Source organism: Chlorocebus sabaeus, chromosome 25 (genome assembly GCF_047675955.1).
Source record: "Chlorocebus sabaeus isolate Y175 chromosome 25, mChlSab1.0.hap1, whole genome shotgun sequence".
Taxonomy (NCBI): Eukaryota; Metazoa; Chordata; class Mammalia; order Primates; family Cercopithecidae; genus Chlorocebus; species Chlorocebus sabaeus.
The window spans coordinates 40981977-40999758 of record NC_132928.1 but is presented as its reverse complement, the minus strand read 5'-3'; the positions used below and the strand labels follow the sequence as shown (position 1 = coordinate 40999758).

Genomic DNA, 17782 nt, shown 5'->3' with positions numbered 1-17782 from the left:
GTGTTTATTTGACTTTGCATGCCTGTATCAAAATATCTCATGTACTCCATAAATATATACAACTACTATGTACCCACAAAAATTTGTTTAAAAAATAAAAAAACATATAAGGTCTCTCTTAGAGGCCACTGTTGGGATAAATCACATGGAAATTATGTAGTGATTTTTCTTTTTTTTTTTTTTTTTTTTTTTTTGCTTACTTTCCTTTTTGGTTAAATTATCCTAGCATTCTTTGGGTAACTCCTAATAATATTATATCTTATATTTTTAGATTCACGAATGGAATTATATATATATGTGTATATATATATTCTTAAATGAACATGCATTAGTCAGTTAAAACTCTAACAGCTATAGTTATACTGCTATAAAGAACTGCCTGAGACTGGGTAATTTATGAAAGAAAGAAGTTTAATTGACTCGCAGTTCCACATGGCTGGGAGGCCTCAAGAAACTTACAATTATGGCAAAAGGGGAAGGGAAGCAAGCATCTTCCTCACAAGGCATCAGGAGAGAGAGGGCAGGGGAAACCAGCCCTTTTAAACCATCACATCCTATGAGAACTCCCTCACTATTAGAAGAGCATGAGGGAAACCTACTCCATAAACCAATCACTTCCCACCAGAACCAGCCCTCAATACATGGGGATTACAATTCAAGATGAGGTTCGGGTGGGGATACAGATTTAAACCACATCAGAATGGTTAATGATATTGTTGTATTTTACCAATTATATTCTTATGTTATAGTACAGTAATGTAAAAAAATTACTAAATTCGTTTTCTATATTATTCTATTTTTGGAAAACATGTATGTAGTCAGGGCTGTTTGTCTCAAGAAAATATGGTAAACTCTGCTCTTTTGGTCACTGGTGCCTAGTATTTGGGGATGTACATTGGTTTTGATTCACATGTACATTTCCTTCTAGTTCATGGTAACTATTTCTAACTATTTACACGATGCCTTGAAAATAATTATTTTTGTTTATTTAATCCACTTGGTCTGAGTTTTCAGATCTTTTTTCTGACTACTGCAATGGTTACAATTATTAATTATTCCTAAAGATGTACAAAGAGGAATGGGTTCTCAGACCTAGCTAGTGCCTTGGGAGAGAGGTAAGGAGGTAGGAGTAGGGGAGGTAAGAGACATCCATCCTCAAAATAAAGAGCAAAGATGTATATCCTCACAAAATATGGACATTTCACAAAAATATATTTTTATTACTCTGAGACATTCATTGTTTCTATTCACTTGCATTGTCTGTGATCTATCTTCTGGCTCCCCCTTCACTAATACTTTGAGAAACCAACGGAGACAACTGAAAGTGATTGCTTCTTATACATGAGGAAGAATTTTTTATGCATATTCATTATATCCTCATATTGTCCTGGACAGGTAACTCCTTACCCCATCACCACTTTCAGGCAGAAAATGAGAAGTTTGCCTAGCACTGACTAATATGGCACTGGGCATCAGTGGCACAATCTCTAATGAGTTCTCAAGTGACACTAAAATTGACAGTAGGTAACAAAGTGTGGAAATCGACTATTTATGAGTTTTATAATCTAAATAACTGCATAGAACAAGGACAAAGTGATCACAATGCATGTGAATTGATGTATTTTGCATATTTCTTAAAACAAATACACATTTTTGGAAATATTAAAAAGTAAAGACATTAGAGGTAAACATAATCATTTGATAAAATACTACTGAAATGTTACATGTTAAGATTTTAAATATACTGGTAAATAAAATTACAGGATGTATCTTACACTCACATGTATCAACTAAAAAAGCAAATATTATTAATTTATATAATAGTGTATATACCTACATGTGCCTTTACATATGAATACATATATTTATATATAAATTATTTTATGTATTTTTTCTGTAAGGATTTGTTTTATTCTATATAATAATTGTTAGAACAATTTAATATTTAAAAAATGATGATAATTATTAATGTTACCTTAAAGCAATTGCTTCTAAATAAGTGTTTACTCAATTTACTGAATTGTCTAATAATACTGTGTTCTCACCCCTCCTTCTCCATGCCAATATGGCACACAGTTATCAGAAGAGAGAACTCTCCTCTTCTGTGGAGTGTGAGGAGAAGTAAGCGTTGCTGATGATGCTAGCCCTAGATGTGGTCTATGTGTGTGGAAACATCTTGATCTGAAAATTAGTCAAAACAAAACAAACAAACAAACAAACAAAAAAACAGCTCCTGGATTTGTTGATTTTTTGAAGGGTTTTTCATGTCTCTCTCTCCTTCAGTGCCACTTTGACCTTGGTTATTTCTTGTCTTCTGCTAGCTCTGGTGTTTGTTTGCTCTTGGTTCTCTAGTTATTTTAGTTGTGATGTTAGGGTGTTGATTTGATATCTTTCTAGCTTTTTGATGTGGGCATTTAATGCTATAATTTTTCCTCTAAACATTGCTTTAGCCGTGTCCCAGAGATTCTGGTACATTGTCTCTTTGTTCTCATTGATTTCAAAGAACTTCCTGATTTTTGCCTTAATTTCATTATTTACCCAGAAGTCATTCAGGAACAGGTTGTTCAATTTCCATGTAGTTGTGTGGTTTTAGTGGGATTCTTAATCTTGAGTTTTAATTTGATTGCGTTGTGGTCTGAGAGACTGTTTGTTATTATTTCAGTTCTTTTTCATTTGCTGAGGAGTGTTTTCCTTCCAATTATGTGATCAATTTTAGAGTAAGTGCCATGTGGCGCTGAAAAAAAAAATGTATATTATTGTTGCTTTTGGGCGGAGGATTCTGTACACATCTGTCAGCCTCACTTGTTCTAGAACTGAGTTCAAGTCCTGAATATCTTTGCTGGTTTTCTGTGTCAATGATCTGTTACTGACAGTGGGGTATCAAAGTCTCCCACTACTATTGTCTAGGGTCTAAGTCTCTTTGTAGATTTTAAGAATTTGTTTTATGAATCTGGGTCCTCCTGTATTGATACATATACATATACATACATACATACATATATATATTTAGAATAGTTATCTCATCTTGTTTAATTGAACCCTTTAACATTATATAATGGCCCTCTTTGTCTTTTTTGAGCCTTGTTGGTTTAAAGTCTATTTTGTCAGAAACTGGAATTGCAATCCCTGCTTTTTTCTGCTTTCCATTTGCTTAGTAAATTTTCCTTCATCCCTTTATTTTGAGTCATGTGTGTCTGTGCACATGCTATGTGTGTCTTGAATATAGCACACTGATGGGCCTTGTCTTTGTATCCAGCTTGCCATTCTGTGTCTTTTAATTGGAGCATTTAGTTCATTTAAATGGCCATACTGCCCAAAGTAATTTATAGATTCAATGCTATTCCCACTAAAATACCATTGACATTCTCCACAAAATTAGACACAAACTATTTTAAAATTTACATGGGACCAGGCATGGTGTCTCACACCTGTAATCCCAGAACATTGGGAGGCTGAGGCAGGTGGATCACTTGAGGTCAGGAGTTCAAGGCCAACATGGTGAAACCCCGTCTCTACTAAAAACACAAAAAATTAGCCAGATGTGGTGGCACATGCCTGTAATCCCACCTACTTGGGAGGCTGAGGAAGGAGACTGGCTTGAACCTGTGAGGAAGAGGTTGCAGCAAGCCATGATTTCACCACTGCAGTCCAGCCTGGGTGACAGAGCAAGACTCCATCTCAAAAAAAAAAAAAAAAAAAAAAAAAAAGAAAAGAAAAGAAAGAAATTTACTTGGAACAGAAAAAAGAACTTGCATAGCCAAGGCAGTAATAAGCAAACAGTATCAAACTGGAGGCATCATGTTACCCGACTTCAAACTACACTACAAGGCTAGAGTAAGCAAACCCTCAACATGGTACTGGTACAAAAACAGGCACATAGACCAATGGAACAGAACAAAGAACTCAGAAATAAACTATACATTTACAACCATCTGATCTTCGGCAAACCTGACAAAAACAACCAGTGGGCAAAGGATTCCCTATTTAATAAATGGTGCTGGGAGAACTGGCTAGCCATATGCAGAAAATTGAAACTAGACCCCTTCCTTATACCTTATATAAAATTAACTCCAGATGAATTAAAGACTTAAATGTAAAACCCAAAACTATAAAAACCCTAGAAGAATATCTAGGCAATACCATTTAGGACATAGGCATGGGCAAAGATTTTATGATGAAATTGCCAAAAGCAGTTCAACAAAGGCAGAAATTGACAAATTGGATCTAATTACCCTAAAGAGGTTCTTCACAGTCAATGAAACTATCATCAGAGCAAGCAGACAACCTACAGAATGGGAGAAAAATCTATGCATCTGACAAAGGTGTAATATCCAGAATCTACAGGGAACTTAGGCAAATTTATAAGAAAAAACATTAGCCTCATTAAAAAGTGGGCACAGGAATATGAACACACTGCTCAAAAAAGACATACACACTGCCAACAAACATGAAACAAAGCTCAACATCACTAATCATTAGACAAATGCAATTCAAAACCACAATGAGATACCATCTCACACCAGTCAGAATGACAATTATTTAAAAAGTCAAGAAAGAACAGATGTTGGTAAGGTTGTAGAGAAATAGGAGTGCTTTTACACTATTGGTGGGAATGTAAATTAGCTCAACCATTGTGGAAGGCAACGTGGTGGTTCCTCAAAGACATGGAATGAATCCCATTACTGGGTATATATCCCAGGGACTATAAATCATTCTGTTATAAAAATACATGCATGTGTATGTTCATTGCAGCACTATTCACAACAGCAAACACATAGAATCAACGCAAATGCCCATCAATGATAGACTGGATAAAGAACATATAGTAAGATATACACTGTGGAATGCTATGCAGCTATTAAGAGAAACAATATCATGTATTTTGCAGGGACAGGATGAAGCTGGAAGCCATTATCATCAGCAAACTAACAGAGGAACAGAAAAGCAAACACCACATGTTCTCATTTACAAGAGGGAGCTGAACAATGAGAACACACGGACACAGGTAGGGGAACAACACTTATTGGGGCCTGTCAGGGGAGGGCAGCTGCGGGAAAAGCATTAGGGAAAAGAGCTAATGCGTGCTGGGCTTAATACCTAGGTGATGGGTTGATAGGTGCAGCAAACCACCATGGCACATGTTTACCTCTGTAACAAACCTGCACATCTTGCACATGACCCTGGAACTTAAAAAAAATAAAAATAAAATAATGAAAACAAGAAAAAAGAAAATTAGTCATTAACATAATGCCTCTTTGAGTCCATTTTTTAAAAATAGTCTCTCCCCCTGTGCCTGGCTATGACATATGAGAAATTCTTAATCTGTTGAAAACCAAAAGAACAATGAAGAAACAGGATAGACATCTCAGGCTTCCTCTGCCTAAATATGTTACATAGAGAGGAAACTAAATTGCTCTCCGAGTTTTGTTTGAACAAAAAGAGTCAGCTCTACCCTAACCCGTTAACTAGATATTGTACTCCAAATAAGCTCTTTAGGAACACAAGTGCCATCTGTTCATGTTATTATTATTTTTTATTATTTTATTTCACATATGATAGTGCCTTCTGAAAAGTGTTAACATTTTGTTTTTTCACATTTACATTTTTAATCAACTTCGGATGATTTTCTCCATTACGTAGCATACACAGTAAATGCTCATCAGAGGTTCTTGTCATCTATGTTTTCAAGTCATCTTGCACCTCTGGAAAGTTTATGTAAGAATGGAATTTTGTTTCCTGATACACTTTGTAGAACTTTTTGGTAAAATCATTTGAAGTAGGAGTGCTTTGTTTGCTAATATTGCAAAATTTATTGTTTCCTTAGTGGTCGTAGGATGTTATTTTTATGCCTTTTAGCTTCAGAATTGTTGAGATTTCCTATCCTATTATTAGTCATTTTACTTAAAAGACTAATTTAATTGTCACAATGTACAGAATGTCTTCTTAATATTTCTAAGGGATTTATAGCAATGTAATTTTCACCTGTTTTTCATGACTGCTATGGAGATTTGCTACCTTTTTCTTTTTTATCACTACCATGAATTATTGAAAATAATAGAACTCTTTTCAAAGAATAAATTTTTAGTTTTGTGGACCCTCTCCAGCAGATATTCATTTAATGTTTTAATATTTGGTTTTATATTTAATTTCATCCTTATACATTCTTTGGCTTTGTTCTCTGTTTTATTTCTAATTTCTGGAATAGATTTTTAACTCAATTTTCAGTTTAAAAACTTCTATTATATGCATCATTTTAAAGTATTATCACATCATATACAAATAAAGGCAGATTTACTTCTGCCTTTCTGTAGTCTCTGCTTATTTATTTTCTACTTTTCTTTCTTTCTCCCTCCCTCCCTCTCTCCCTCCCTCTCTCTTTCTTTTTTCTTTCTCTTTCTTTTCTTTCTTTCTTCCTCCCTCTCTCTCTTTCTTTTTCTTTCCTTCTTTCCTTCTTTCTTTTTCTTTCATTCTTTCTCTCTCTTCTTTCTTTTTCTTTCTTTCCCTTTCTTCCTTACTTTTTTTTCTTTTCTTTCTCTCTGCCTTCTCTCCTTTCTTTCTCTTTCTTTCTTTCTTTCTTTCTTTCTTTCTTTCTTTCTTTTTCTTTCTTTCTTTCTTTCTTTTTCTTTCTTTCCTTTCTTTCTTTTCTCCCTATTTTCTTTCTCTCCTTCCTTCCTTCCCTTCCTTCCTTCCTTCCTTCCTTCCTTCCTTTCCTGTCTTTTCTTTCTTTCCTTCCCTCCTCCCTCCCTCCCTCGCTCCCTCCCTCCCTACCTACCTTCCTTCCTTCCTTCTTTCTCTCTTTCTTTCTTTCCTTTCTTTTTCTTTCTCACCCTCTCTTTCTTTCTCTCTCCTTCCTTCCTTCCTTCTTTCCTTCCTTCCTTCCCCTTTCCTTCTCTCTTTTTCTTTCTCCCTCTTTGTTTATTGTGCTGCCCAGGTTTTCTAACATAATTTAGACTCAAGGATGTAAAAATACGCATCTTAGCCTCTCTTAATTTAAAACAAAGTGAAATTTTACCAGAAATATTTTCATATTTTAAGTGTACAATTTGATAGGTGTGACATATGTAAATACCTGTGAAACCATTCACACAATAAAGATAATGAACATATACATTACCCCCAATAGTTTTCTCATAGCTCTTTGTAATCTCACTCTTCCCAACCGTAACCTCACTGTCATCCCAACAAACCACTGATCTGCACTCTGTCATTATAACTTAGTTTGTATTTTACAAAATTTTACGTGAATAAAACCACACGGCATGTGTTATTCTATGTCGGCTCTTGTCACTCAATATAGTTATTTCGAGATACATTCCAGATTATGCATCAATTGTTCGATCTTTTTAATTTTTATTTCTGAGAACAATTCCATGGTATGGAAATATGATTGTTTGTTTATCCATGCACTTGTGGTTGGACATATGTTCTATTTGTAGTTTTTGCCTATTAAAAATAAAGTCACAACTAGGAACATAATTTAACATGTCTTTGGATCAGCGTATGTTTTCAGTTATCTAGTAATTGAATGGCAGACAGAAACATTTTAACAAACTGCCAGATAGTTAAACTGTTCCTTTACATCCTTCACACTACATGACATATGTTATTGGGTATAAAGCTTAGTAGGCATTTGTTAAATGAAGATTAAGTGAAAGAAAGACAAATTGAATAAATGTTAGTGCGTGTTAGTCTTCTCAAGCAAGTTTATCTATATATTTATTTATTTACATTTTACTTTCTTTCTGCAAACACTATGTTGACTTATCTGGCAAGTTTAGTGTACTCTAGCAGTGGGTTCTGAGCTTGCTTATCCTTCCCTAAAGTTAATAGCTTTAAAAACATTATTCACATGATTATAAATGTCTCATTTTAAAAGTTCACTGATAAAAGCAAATTCATACATAAGTGATTGAGTTGAGAATTTTGAAAAAAGTTTCATAAACAGACTAATACACATAAAATCTCAATAGCAATTAAACCTGAAGACAGATAAGAATGGAAAAGAGAAAGGCAATGTTTCACCCAGAATTTGGCATCCCAAAAATTGTGTTTAGATATATCTTGAAAGTAGTGCTTTTACTCCATCCCTGAGATTCCCTTCTGTTTAGAGAAAGCTTATTAATAAAAGAGTGAATATTCTTCCTGGTATATTTGGGAGACATAAATTTGGAGTATTCTCAGTTCAGCTCTTCCCTCTTTCTCTTTGGAAATAACGTTCCTTATAGGAAATATTCATTCTGCTTTGCTCCTTCTTTTGAGAGGCAGGTTTATTTTGTGAAGTACCTCAGAATTCTAAGACACTTTGATTTTGAATATTCACATCGAGGGTATAGCTATAGGAAATCTAGTAGTGTCAAATTTATCAATATTAAAATTTGATATCTGTGTGGCACATCTGAGCATTTTCTCTTTTTGTTTTAGTATTACCTACGAGTGGTTTAGGATTGAGGTGGACAACAAGAATGTCTTATATTGGAACTTTAATATATTCATTTTTTGTTCAAATTTTAGTATAAAAAAGGAAACATTAAGTGAATAAAACAACCCCTTTAGAAGATAAAATTCAGCCATTCTGTTAGCTACATATTTGAATAATGATGAGGTTATCTGGAATCAATTAGATCCCTTTAATTAACAATATTAACACCAGAACTGTTGATTATCACTAATAAAAAGTCTGGCTTTCTAATGAGATCTTGGTTTGAATTGTACTTTTCTTTAAATATTACTGCTTATTTTTCTGAGTTTTTGATCATTCAAATATAGTATAATTATTCCTTCCAGATAAAAGTATTTCTGTAATAGAGCTGTGCTCTTTGATTACAAACTTGACGGAGACTAAACAAAGAAAGAAGGAAATGTGGTAGCAGTAAAAATGCAGGTCAAATATATCAGCATGCCAGTTTTACATCTGGCTGATATTATGATGACAACAGATCTGTTAAGGCAAATGCTTTCCTGACAAGCTATTTAATTAGAATTATAATCATCTTCCCAGAAATGATCCTTAAAATAAATCGTCTACTGTAAATGGATGAAAGTAAATAGCTTGCTTCTCCTCAAATCTCCTGAAATAAAAGAGCCAAAGACAAAAAGTCTTATAAATACCATAATTTTCAAAATGGAAATGTGGAAGCAGCAGTTAACATTAGATAACATTAAGTGCTGCTATGATTGAATTGTTTTTTCTTATGCCACTTAAAAAAATACTGTTGATAAAGTGATTGTTTCTGTCGCAAACTGTCATTAATCTGGTGCTTTATTCACAATGCCTCTACATCAGTGAAAAGTAAAGGTGCTTAGATTTTTTTTTTAAATTAAATGTAATGTAGCACAATACCAGACTGTGAGAATTCCTAAATGGTTTCAAATCTAAAAACCTGTATTTACTATTATTATTTACTGAAAAACTCATCTCTTTCAGGCCATTTTGTCATCTATAAATTGGAGAAATTTTTTTTCTTCCTAAGATATTTGTGAGAATCATAAAAATGCAACACCACTTAAAATAATGTGCATAATAATATGGAATGCAAATATGGAAAAATATATTTTAATACACTGTGTTGCATTACTTTAATTTTTATGGCAAAAAAGTAATTTTACTTGTCTATGGCTTTAGAGTATTTGGGTAAAATTGATTTAATAATACCTAATAAATAAGAATATTTATAAAATAAAGATTATGAAACTTTAAAACTGATAAGGATGCTATGTGTCATCTTGGCCCAAATTCCCCTATGACTATTATCATTTTTATACTAAAGACTTTGTCATTAAAAGTTATGGCAAAAACACAATTACTTTTGCAACAACCTAATATAACTGCCAAGAAAAAAGCTAACCGTCTTTGCCAAAGTTTTTATATATTCACATAAACATATTTTGGAAAATTATATAATTGTAAATAGAAATAAATCTTAATATATTTATCTACACTAGATGTTGTGCACATAATGGAAATTAAAAAAATAGGAATTAAAAATTATAATTGAAAAATAAAGATATGTATTGTGATACTTTTTCCCAAATGCTAATGGAACAATTTGCAATGGATACTTCACTGTGGTAACTACTCAATGGTTTACATATTTTCAACATATTTCTCTGGCCTTAATAAGTAAGAACTAAATTGAGTATAAAACATTAGAGTATGGTATGAGAATGGATGAAGATTACAATTTAAGTTTATCTTTTTCCTTTATTATATATAAGTTTTCAAATTTTTACAATGTGCTAAATATAGAGATGTGTTTAATTGATTTACCCAATATTTGCTATTGAATAGATGAAAAGCATAATAATATTTTAAGTATAGAGGGGTGTTTAAACATCAATTAACAGTGATAAGTTTTAAGTGTCTTGTAGGATTTTAAAGCTACATCTACTAGAATAGCATCATTGTTCCTCCTGATGACATTGTCAAGAACTAAATGCTATAAAATACATGAACATCAAAAATACAATTTATGTTTTTATATTTTAGATGTATGTGGAAAATTTTATGGGAAAAATGTTATTTTTGCTAAAAGATATATTGAAAAAAGTGCTGTATGTATTAAAGATTTATTTACACCATTCATTAAATGAAGAACTGAAAAAAAATCCCCATGAAAAACAAAACGTTATACATAATTATAGTATTAAATTAATTAAATTATGTAAATCTACACTATATATAATCTTAAAATTCTAAAAATCAACATTTATAAAGGAAAATGACTAATAAAATATTGTCTTCAAACTTGAAGACACTTTTAAAATTAGCTCTCTTTTTATTAGATCATAATGTGAAAACCCAAAGGTTGAATTTCTAGGAATTTATTACTGATATTTTGTTCTGTTTCCCCCGCTGATGCTTTGGTAACTATAATTTAACTAATATTCATTCTTTTTTACCCTACTCAAGTTTATCTCATCTGTAGCTGTCTCAGCATGTAACCAATATTCTGTCCAATGGGTGGAAAGAATCCTGTTTCTCCTGCTATTGTTTGTGCTGTCAGTCACATGAAACAACCATGTAGAGAAAGAAAAGCTAGTAGACAAAATCTGATTTAGGAGTAGAGATGGTAATAAGCCAGATGCTGTTGGTCTTTCATCAGTTCATTCTTTCAAAATTTTGTCAATTATGAGCATTCAAACTAGAAAAAGATGGTATTGGAAAGTTGATTTAAAAAAAAAAAAAAAAAAAAAGCAATATAAAGTGCCTGTTTCCACCAGCAAATTCTACTAGGAAAATTTGATACCTTGACTAACTCCTTTGTAAATCAATTTTTTAAAAGTCAAAAGATATTTTAAATTGTATTGCTGAAATAACCATGAAATAGACTATAAAAAGCTAAAATTGAAAGCAAAATAACAATTCCATGAGGTAAATCTGGCTAGTTTGAAAACAGGTATATTCTGAACCTTGCTGAAATTTCGTTTATGTTTTAAAGATTGTGCATTGGTCTCAGGATAGTTAGTAAACCTATACACTTGCAAATGGACAATTAAAAAGAATAAAAGTGAAATCTATAATAAGACAGCAGTATTCAGGAGACAATTTTAATAAAATAATGTAATTTTGCTAGGAGCAATTATAAAAATATTTTATATGTCAATAGCTTATTTTTTCTATATGTAATATTTAAAGAAAATATCTTCACGAGCAGAGAGAGAAGACCTCTTTGAAAGATACAGCTGGTGCCGGGCGCGGTGGCTCAAGCCTGTAATCCCAGCACTTTGGGAGGCTGAGACGGGCGGATCACGAAGTCAGGAGATCGAGACTATCCTGGCTAACACGGTGAAACCCCGTCTCTACTAAAAAATGCAAAAAACTAACCGGGCGAGGTGGCGGGCGTCTGTAGTCCCAGCTACTCGGGAGGCTGAGGCAGGAGAATGGCGTGGGCCCGGGAGGCGGAGCTTGCAGCGAGCTGAGATCCGGCCACTGCACTCCAGCCTGGGTGACAGAGGGAGACTCTGTCTCAAAAAAAAAAAAAAAAGAAAGAAAAAAAAAAGGATATAGCTGGCCTCCACTACAGTACATTTTCTAGATTTCCAAGCTGTAAGAATGAAAACTAAGATTAAAAAAAAAAAAGGTAAAGAGCTAAGACAAAAATCTCCAAGGAGTAAAATTATATTCAAGATTTTCAGCGCACATAAGTAAATTGCCAAGGACCCCATCCAAAGATCAAAAGGGTCACCGCCAAGGAAAAAAGACAAATCAAAGGTGAACTGAGTTTATTAAATTTGCAACTAAGCATCTTCAAACCTAATCTCTGATTTAATTGAATTATTTAGAATCCCTATCTAGGTACCAAAGACATACATACATTCACACACACACACGCACACACACACACCATATAGATATTGTCTTTGTCCAAAATAGGCAAGAAAAAAATAAAGGATTAAAACTTATGAAAAAACAGAAAAGACATAAAATGGCACACTTAAACTAAATAATGTTAGTAATTATGTTAGATATAGATAGCATATCTACCATAAGTAAAAGGAAGAGGTTATCAGACTAAAAATATTTTAGTAAAAGGAAGACCCACATATTTATAAAACTTTATTAAAATCCAGTTTAAACATACAGACGCAAAGTAATTGGAAAGATACACCATGAAAATTGATATGCTATGTTGTTTAAAATAAGGACCTAAATAAAATAAGAGATGTTATTAATAAAAGAGGGCATTTTATAATGAAAGTCATGGTAAGTTCATTAAGATGATTCAACAATTTTAAATGTATTTATGAAACAAATAGTAAAGGTAAATTTTATATGAAACACAATTTACGCAATCAAAGGAAGAAAAAGTAAAGGTCACAATTACAGTTAGAAATTTTAGCATTCTTTGTAAGTAACTGATGAAGCAAATTTTAAGACTGTAGAACATTTTGACAATGTTACCAACCAATACATGACCTAGGTTACATTTTTCAAACACTCAAAACCAATTCATGATATACCTTATTTTCAAGTGAACACAGAACTTTCACCAAAATAGCCTATATCCTAGTTTATAAAACATATCAAAATAAAATCCAATGCACTGAATACCTACATACATTTTGCTCAAATACTATTAAATTAGAAATCAATAGCAAAAAATTAACATATCCCAATGTATTCAAACTAATGAAGTTTTAGAAGAACCAGCAAATTTTAACTTTGTAAATACAATACAGGTAATAATTTAAAAATGTGAAATAAATGAAATACAAAATAACAGGAAAATGCAACAAGGAAATATAACTTGTATTCTGAAAATAGTAAAATTGACAATTCCCTAAAAGCACTGGAGAGAGAGAGAGAGACAGATAGCAGGGGGAGAGAGAGAGAGAGAGAGAGAGAGAGAAACAAATTGTCAATATTAAGGAAAGAAAGCATAGTAGAACGTCAAGATCGACTGGGTGAGGAGCTTACCTGTTCAATATGACCATTTAGTGGAAGAAAACTATAAGCAACATCATTTTAAAATGACTGAAATTTGACCTGGCACAGACAGCAAGTCAAAAAGCATTTCCCCCCGCCCCGCTCCCCCCAGGAAATGTACTAAATCTTGGTAAGAACAGCTGCAGTCAATGAAATTTGATGCAGAGGCGCTCTCATTTCCCTCTGCCCAGCTTCCTGTGTTACAGATATTCCACTACAAGTGAATGTTGCCATGAAAACAGGGGATCGCTTTCCCTCAGTCTCAGCCATAGGACTATAATTCCACACTAGGAACTGCAGGCCAACGGTATCTTTCACCCCATCTGCAAGAATTTGTATTGTGGAAGTTGTATTCCTGGAGGGCAAAACTAGAAAACTGGCTTCCTTCCCTCACCCAGCTTTCACTGATAAGCCTGACTCTGTAATCTAGGTGTATTGAGCTGAAAATGCTGGAGCTCCAATCACCAACCCTACAGCTCCGTCTTCTATGTATGATAGATGTTTCAGGCTCAGAAGTCAAAGTTGAGATTATGGGGGCTAGGGCTCTGCCCCTAGTTCCTGCCATCACTCCAGGACTAATAATTGGCCTTATCTTCCCACAGCTATGGCACAGTAGCACAGAGGTTCTGCTCATGGTGAGAAGCAGAAAACCAGAAGACTAGTATTTCTGTAGCTCAATTGAAGGAGACTGACTTATCCGGAACCTAGCAGATAAATATGCAAGCCTTAGGTATTGAAAAAATAAAGATATTAGTGGTGAGGAGTTAAGACTACTGGTTCTGTGAAACATTAATTATCTATACCAGTTCTCATCAGCACTTGAAAATTTGTTCGTAGCATTGTCTCAGCTGTGAGACACTAACAAGGACCTGAGAATACAGTTTTTGAGGGTCTCCAGAGTTGAAATACTTGGGGTACATTAGGACTTAAAAAAACTCACAATTTAGAAAATACAGTATATTTAGCAAGTTAGGTTCCAGGACCGTTTTCCCTTAATAAAGAGGTACTGACTGAGGAGACAAAGAAAGATGTTCAGGAAGTCATACAAGCTAACTGATCTGAAGGCTGAGTACATTAGGCTTAGGGGCACATTTTTCTTTGTATAAAAAATATGAATTTTTAAATTAAGTCTTCCTTTTTTTTTTTTTCTTTGAGACAGGGACTTGCTCTGCCTTCAGGCTGGAGTACAGCAATGGTATAGCTCACTGCAACCTCAACCTCCTGCACTCAAGCAATCTTTCCCCCTTAGCCTCTGGAGTAGCTGGGACTACGCATGCATGCCACCCTCCCACACTTGCTTAATTGTTCTTTTTTTAAGTTTTACGTAGAGATGAGGCCCTCGCCATGTTGCCCAGGCTGGTCTTGAACTTCTGACCACCAGCCATTCTCCTGCTTTGCCCTCTGAAAGTGCTGGGATTACAGGCATGAGCTACTGCACCTAGACAGATTTTCCTTTTATTAAATATACACTAAGAGCTGGAATATAATGTCTACTGCAGAACAAGATTTTGAAATTTAGATTAATATTTAAATGAAATTTGTTAAGTCTGAACAAGCTGATATAATACATTTTTTAGCTAAACATGTGAGTATTGTATATGCAAATGATGTTTCCATATAAATAGAGAAAAAAATGATTTTTAGTCAGATAAAATGTTTTCTAAATTTAAAACATGCTTCAGATAAACTAGCTGAAGTTTTAGAGAAAAGCATGTGATAAAGGAAAATGCTTCACTCTGCTTAACAGAGAAAACTGTGGAAATAGTTAATAACAAGGTTCATGTTTCTAATTTCAAAAAATACAGAACTTTAATTTCTATATAATCTATGCATTATCTGTTATAACCAAGAGAGTGTGGGGTAGAGTCTGTATTAATTATTCCCACACCCCAATCTATACCTCAGAGCTGAGGGACCACCATTTTATATCTGAGGATGTCCAGTTCTGCAGTGGAAACATTTCTTTGGTTGCCTTTGTTATTGATTTTATTTTGCTTTTCTGAAAGTGACACATATACCTGGTAGCTATTATATATGTAAATGTAACCATTTACACTGCCCGTGGTATGGTAAATGGTTACTGTGGCCCGGGAGATTCAAAAGCTGAGTATATAAAACAGCGGGAGATTCAAAAGCTGAGTATATAAAACAGTGATGCAGTAAGCACAGGACAGATTTCTTTGCAGTGGAAACCAGGAGTCAAACATTGACAAGTAAGCACTTTTAATACTTCAGAATTTTGAAAATTAAAGAGACAAGAGCAGGAGTTGAAAACTTTGCAAAATGCAGAGCTCTAAACCTTCATTCTAAAAGTGTGTCAATTGTAAGGAACTGAACCATTTCAAACCGGTTAACTGTTCTGCAACTCTATTGTAGTGCTTCCTAGGAATTTCTTTCCTCATCAATGGTAGAGCAGTATCTCTATAGTGAGTGAGAGCGATATAATTTTAAAATACATGCAGTTGTCAATGTGATTATGCATTGTCTAAATCAAATACAATATTGAGACACAGAACATGCTTTACAAAATTGGTACAGCATATGTGGCTTTCATATAGATACGTATGTCACAAGGGTTACAACAAATTTTGAAAAAATAGTTGGAAAATACATGTATTTGTGCATTTTGGTGGAAGTTTTTCACATAGAAAAAAAGTATTTTTTTCTCTCTATTCCTTAACATCAAAATCAATTTGCAGCAAGCTCACATATTTCAAGGAATAACAATGATCCCTAAATATTTCAATGAGAATCAGCTGTAAATAAAAATGTTATGCTCATGAAGACTGAAGAGACTTTGAGCCAAATGAGAAATCATGTTTAATTTAGCATTGGGGTATCAGAATTAAGGGCCAGCTGATAAAATTACCTGCATCACTAATCAGATTAAGGAGAATTGTCTAAACACATCAATTAAAAGACAGATTATTGGAATGGTTGAGAAAAAAGAAAAGAAAAAAAAAACCCTGAGAACCTGCTGTATGTTGTCTACCAAACCCATGTGAACATAAAGATTTAGGCAGCTTAAAAGTGAAGAGATGGAGAGAAACATACCATGTCAACCCTTGGTCATGGTTTATAATTCTTTTCATGTGTTGCTCAATTAGGTTTGCAGATATTTTGGAGAGGGTCTTGTGTACAATTAATAGCACACATTGGTTTGTAATTTTCTTTTCTTGTGATGTCTTCTCTGGTGTTGGTATCCAGGTAATATTAGCTTCATAGAATGAATTGGAAAGTGCTCCCCTCTCTCTTATTTTTCTGAAGTTTGTGAAGAATTGATGTAGTTTATCTTTAAGTACAATTATGTGCTGCATAACAATGTTTTATTCAATGACAGATCACATATACAGCCCATGAGATTATAATGGAGTGGAGGAATTCCTATCACCTAATGACTTTGTAGCCCTCTAACTGTTGTAACACAATTATTTTATTTTTTTATAAATTTAGTCCACTAAATTTATTTAAAAATTATATATATATAAACTATATATAATATATAACATATTATATATTATATATAAATATAGATTATATATAATTATATATAGATTATAATTTCAAGCAGACCACCTCTTGGAACTTCGATTTTGGACATCTCTAAGATGTCCTGTGAAAAATAAAATATTATATATTAATATATAAATACATATATTATATATAATATATAAATGCATATATATATATATATATATAATTGTTTCACAATTGCCTAGAGTAGACTAAAACACTATACAGGTTTGTAGCCCGGGAGCAATAAGCTATACAACATAGCTTAGGTATTTGGTAGGCTATACCATCTATGTCAGAACAGATATTCTGTAATGTTTGCAGAACAATGAAATTGTCTAGCAATACATTTCTCAAAACGTCTCCTTGTTAAATGATACATGATGATATTTGATAGAATTCGATAATGAAATCTGGTGCTAGGCTTTTTTGGGTTTTTTTGATAACTAATTTAATCTCTTTACTTATAGGTCTACTCAGATCATTTACTTCTTCTGTCAGTTCTGGTTGTTTACATATTTTTAAAAATTTGCCCATTTGGGTTGTCTAATACATTGGAATACAATTTTTAATAACACTTCTTTAGAATATTTTTTATTGCTGTAAGATTAGGAGTAATTTCCCCTTTTTCATATCTGATTTTATTAATGGTGTTTATTATGATATGAATGTTTCCATCCCCTCTAAATTCAAGTGTGAAAAGTTTAATCCCCAATCCAACAGTGTTGGGAGATGGGACCAAATGTGAACTGTTTAGGTCATGAAAACTCTACCTTGAATGAATTAATGTAGCCATAAAAAAAATGATTTTGGCCAATGGATTCCCTCTCTTCCATTCTTTTG

The 17782-nt window shown here is 33.3% G+C and overlaps 1 long non-coding RNA gene across 3 annotated transcripts in view; it reads right to left on the bottom strand.

Annotated features, from left to right (window-relative positions):
- Positions 1 to 13586, bottom strand: part of LOC103230412 (uncharacterized) — a 91043-nt gene extending 77457 nt beyond the window's left edge. Inside the window, exon 1 of one of the 3 annotated variants that reach the window (XR_012091231.1) lies at positions 13418 to 13586. This is a non-coding gene — a long non-coding RNA (uncharacterized lncRNA). The remainder of the gene's footprint in view (positions 1 to 13417) is intronic. The other 2 variants (XR_012091229.1, XR_012091230.1) reach the window with 2 other exon arrangements.
- Between the last annotated feature and the right edge of the window lie 4196 nt (positions 13587 to 17782).